This window comes from Salmo trutta, chromosome 25, assembly GCF_901001165.1.
Source record: "Salmo trutta chromosome 25, fSalTru1.1, whole genome shotgun sequence".
NCBI classification, from domain to species: domain Eukaryota; kingdom Metazoa; phylum Chordata; class Actinopteri; order Salmoniformes; family Salmonidae; genus Salmo; species Salmo trutta.
In genome coordinates, this window is record NC_042981.1 from 29780674 (window position 1) to 29786673 (window position 6000).

Genomic DNA, 6000 nt, shown 5'->3' on the forward strand with positions numbered 1-6000 from the left:
CTAATTAGAGGCAGCTGATTATCGTTGTCTCTAATTGGGGATCATACTTAAGGTGTCCCTGTTCCCACCTGCTTTTGTGGGATATTGTTTTGTGTATGTGCATGTAGCACCACGTAGGTCACGATTCGTTGTTTGTTTTGCTGTAGTTTCACTGTAAATAAAGATGTGGAACACTCATCATGCTGCACCTTGGTCCGTCCATTATCACGACCGTGACAAGAATAATGGTGAAGACATCAAAACTATGAAATAACACATATGGAATACTGTAGTAACCAAAAAAGTGTTAAACAAATCAAAATATATTTTTGATTCTTCAAAGTAGCCACCCTTTGCCTTGATGACAGCTTTGCACACTCCTGGCATTCTCTCAATCAGCTTCAAGAGGAATGCTTTTCCAAAAGTTTTGAAGGAGTTCCCACATATTCTGTGTGTTTTGGGTCATTGTCCTGTTGAAAAACAAATTATAGTCCCACTAAGCATAAACCAGATGGGATGGCATATTGCTGCAGAATGCTGTGTTAGCCATGCTGGTTAAGTGTGCCTTGAATTCTAAATAAATCACAGCAGTGTCACCAGCAAAGCACCCCCATACCATCACCACTCCTCCATACTTCACGGTGGGAACCACACATGCCGAGATCATCCGTTCACCTACTCTGCGTCCCACAAAGTAACGGAGGTTGGAACCAAAAATCTCATTGCTTATGTTTCTTGACCTAAGCGCGTCCTTTCTTCTTATTAGTGTCCTTTAGTAGTGGTTTCTTTGCAGCAATTCGACCATGAAAGCCTGATTCACGCAGTCTCTGAACAGTTGATGTTGAGATGTCTGTTACTTGAACTCTGTGAAGAATTTATTTGGGCTGCAATCTGAGGTGCAGTTAACTCTAATGAACTTATTCTCTGTAGCAGAGGTAACTCTGGGTTGTCCTTTCCTGTGGCAGTCCTCATGAGAGCCAGTTTCATCTTAGAGCTTTATGTTTTTTGGGGCCGCATTTGAAGAAATGTTCAAAGTTCTTGACATTTTTCCACATTGACTGACCTTCATGTCTTAAAATAATGATGGACTGTCATTTCTCTTTGTTTATTTGAGCGGTTCTTGCCATAATATGGACTTGATATTTTACCAAATATGGCTATCTTCTGTATACCACCCCTACCTTGTCACAACACAACAGATTGGCACAAACGCATTAAGGAAAGAAATTCCACAAATTAACTTTTAACAATTGAAATGCATTCCAGGTGACTGCCTCGTGAAGCTGGTTGAGAGAATACCAATAGTGTGCAGAGCTGTCATCAAGGCAAAAGGTGGTTACTTTGAAGAATCTCAAATATAAAATATATTTTGATTTGTTTAACACTTTTTTGGTAACTACATTATTCCATATGTGTTATTTCATAGTGTTGATGTCTTCACCATTATTCTACAATGTAGAAAATAGTAAAAATAAAGGAAAACCCCTGAATGAGTAGGTGTGTCAAAACCTTTGACTGGTACTGGAAGTATGATGACACACACACACACACACACACACACACACACACACACACACACACACACACACACATTACTGTAGAGTAATCTTTGACTGTGCCCCTTACCCCATAAACCCTCCTGCAATTACATTTTTTTTCAATCACTTTGGCAAATTCTTCAGGATGTAAGTGGTATAAAACTCTAAACGGATAACACTTATAATGCCCTCTATCTTATGTTCAGGACTTTGTGCATTCATTGGCCTTTCACACATCTTTGACCCCTAAATCATTCATGCAAAATCTAAGTTTTCCGTGAAATACCATGAGAGCATTTCGTGTAGTCACCATGGGGGGAATTCCGACCCGAGTTAAGCACATATAAATGGATCTTAATTCCCTTTTTATGCACTTTTCTCTCTACACTTATTCTGTCCTTGAACTTAAACATGAAAATAGCATACTATTCACCCACTATTCATTTGGGGTGGAGATTGGATAAATGAGGGTGTGCGGAGGTGTGTCTACAGATAAGGTCAGAATACAGCTTGACTTAATTCCTTAATAATTCCACCAACTATACGCACGAGGAAACCATGAATAAGGTCTAGCGAACCTACTGGTTCCAAGTGGAAAAGCATCTACTTTATAATCCATTTGGATAAGGGAACTGTAAATATGAAGGACACTTGTTTTAGATCTATTTTATGTTATAATCTGGAGACAAATGTGAAACCAGTCATAGCAAACTGAAGCATACCTACATATCATTTTTCCCACAGTAAAGTTTATGAAATGCGGTACCATTATGCTGAATGTAAATTGTACGGCCTTTTAACTTGCAAGGATGTGCACTCTCGAATGTCTTAATCATAGGCTACCCCGACTTTCTGTCTCCTATTTCTATAGTGTTAAAAATTAGACACTATCAATATTGAGCATCAGTAAGCCTAATAACCACACATATTCAACTGGCAATTTACTGTTAGTTCCCTTCAGTTGGTATAGCCTACATTATCATTCCATTTCCTTCCTCTGTAAATGCCGTCACGGGCATGTGGTCGTTGCTGAGGATCATTAGTAACAGTTGATAATATATTTTAAAGACATGAAGGCTAATTAAATTGCTATTGTTCGGAGGGCAGACCAAGTTGTGACAGTTTGATCCTGATAAAGGGCGCAATACTTGGCCGTGTCATCACACAGTTCCATGGTTAGTGCAGGAAATAGATGAGTGTATAGCCTACTATTGTATACTATTCTCACTATAATAATAATTCTATGTACACTAATCTTCCAACTTTACCATGGGTTGAAGAAGTGAATGTGGCAATTTTCTGAATGAATCAAACCACCGTTTTCTCTCGTACGTAAGGGCTCTCCAAACCAGTTTATGATTCATAAATACTTTACTAAACCTAAATAATCTACAAAATAGGAGTATTTTTTTATATACCTATTGGCGCTGAAATGGAGACGAATGTGCATATGTTTAGATTAGGGATGCACCGATATGACATTTTTGGCCAATATCCGATATTTTCCTTGCCCCAAAAAATCTATACCGATAACCGATATTTACAATTTTTGCGGCTTTTTAAGCATTCTAGTACAGTTAAATAGTTGAAACACACACACACACTGACCAAAAAGTTATTTTGTTGGCATTTACGTATGTCCCCATTACCAGTAAAACATAATCAAAACCTATTTCTTTAATTTACTTGCTGTGCTGTTTCGTTGTTCATTTGTTCAGTCGTTTCATTCTCAACCAGGATTTCATCATACATGTCAAACAGTGAAGTTTCAGCTCTGCCTGTCCATGGCCTCTCTTCCTCTGTGCGCACTGTCACTGTGTCCGTTTCCATCTTGTCCAGCTGTGTATGTAACATTTCACGTAAACCCTGTTTCTTGTCTGCATCGAAGTAACGGTCCTTGTACCTAGCATCGAGTATGGTGGCAACACAGTACAGGCTCAGAGAGAATGTCACCGAATCGCTTGTTCACAGCCTCTAGTAGAGTACTTTTCTAAGTTAACCCAACGGTCTGTGTTGGCATTTTTGTTGAGCAGGCGTTTCAATGTCATGACAGGGTATCACGTCTGCTGCAGACGCAGTTGAGCTAATTTCTCGAGTCAGTTGTTCGAATGGAGCTAGGAGTATTCATGTTTCCAAGTTTCAAACATGTTCTCAAATGCCATTGAAATGGCAGCAGCGGTATGAGAACAGGCACATTCTTGAGCATGCGATACTGCTTTCCTCAGTACGAAATCCTTGTCGACCCACTGTGCTGTTAGACTCATAATGCTCATGGGGCTGACATCGCTGGTCTAAATGTCAGTCGTGAAGCTAATAGCAGTGACGCCCATAGCAAGTAGCTCATGGATGTGAGTTTCAACAATACCGTGTAACTCCAGTATGGCAACATCTGAAAGATAGTGCCTACTTAGTAGTGTGTACCGGTGCTCAACCAGTCGGCGAAAGCCAACATTATCCATGGCAGAGAATGGTTGATTGTCAAGGGCAATGAATTCCATTATCTTGGCGTTAATGGATTTCGCCTTTGAGTTGTCTCGCTGAAATGTTCTTACTCTTTCAAATGACTGCTCGACTTGTTGACTGCACAATCCACACAGCAGCACGTCAGGTATGCACGTCAGCTTTGACATCGGTTTTGCACATCGGCGTTACACTAGACATCGGGCCGATGCTGGCATTTTTAGCTAATATTGGCCGTTTCCGATATGCTTTCATTAATTGATCCCAAATATTATGAACTCGTTCTCTCGATATATTATAGTGAGTCTGTTGACAAAATTCTAACCAAAAGGTACACAATATTTAAAGGGATGGCTTAAGATAAATGTAATGAAAACTCTACAAGAAAATCTGATGGCCAGCAAGTAGGAGGGCTTTCAGCGATGGAATTAAATTTATTCAGAGCGTGCAAGGTAGCCACACTAGCAGAGCATGTTACTGGACTGAATAAGGTAAGTCTGAAAACCAAATACTGAGAAGTACGTAGGAAAGGTGTGCGAAGGAAAGGAGTAAATTACATAGGTCTGAATCGGCCCCCAATACGTCAGATAATTATAGGCTCACCATTTAATCATATTACCTACCATTTAATCCAGCAAAAAATGTAAGATACACATTTCAAGACATTATTTTTGAAGTGCTGAATAGAAATGTCATTTTCCATACAGTATATGACTACAACTTGACATACACTATTTTTTTAAATAATTTTAAATGTGAGAAATATGTCAGTCTTACAGTTTCATTGTCCTTATTCAGTACATACGTAGGGTAAATCATCAGAAATAGGGGTATTGTAAAGCAGTTGGCTAAAACATAGCACAGTGTTGTATCACATTTCTGCCCCATGCAACATTGTACACGATCACCTTTTCCAATTGACTTGTCAATTGATACAGTATCACCTGTCTCGCTGCTTGAAATTCATAAATTTAGGGTAAGGGAAAGGGGGATACCTAGTGAATTGTACAACTGAATGCATTCAACTGAAATGTCTCTACCACATTTACAGTGTTTCAATGAAATTCAGATAATGAGTGGAATACAACTCTGGTATTTCAACAGTGCATTGTACAATACACTATAATTCCAAATGGCAGCACATAGAGTGTCTTACGCTTTGTTCTATTGAAGCACACTGGCTGATTGAATACGATGATGTAGTATTTACAGCCACATCCATATATGATTTGGTTGTACCTTCCAACATAAATTGATGTCAAATTGATACATTTATGAATGTACAGTGCTCAGCAGTTATCAAACTATATACTTTAACTAGGCACTACATCATTTTGGTTCAGTAGTTAACAGTTTTGAGCAGTTTGATTAAGTGATAGTTCATTGGATTGTTGACAAATGACAAGAAACTCATATCAAAATAATATTTAATTTTGAAAAGGAGATACTAAGATTTAATGTGTATACAAATCGAAAGAGTAATTTGATGCAGTGAACAAGGAATTTGTACCACATATGTCAAATAATAGTTCTGCAGGAGGGGTGAAGTCAGGCGCAGGAGACTCAGGTGCGTGAAACACGTAGTTACTTTAATGAAGAAAAAACCAGTAGAAAACTATCAAGCCGACAAGGCCAGGGAAAAATATTCCAACACAGTCTTCTGAATATATCGGGACGCAGCCCAGCAACCCTAACGCCAAAACGCTAAAATATAAATAGACCAGAAAATAAATTCCCCCAACCTACAATAAAAGACACGAAACAATCCCGCACAACCCCAAACACAAAACAGACAGACTAAATACCCCACTAATTACTAAACACAAAACAGGTGCTACCCTAACCAGACATTACCAAACAAAAACAGAAAAGGAAATCGGTGGCAGCTAGTAGGCCGGCGACGACGACCGCCGAGCGCCGCCCGAACGGGGAGAGGCGCCACCTGTGGACGTTGTGACAGTACCCCTGACGCGCGGCTCCCGCAGCGTGCCGACGCCGGCCTCGAGGACGACCCGGAGGGCGA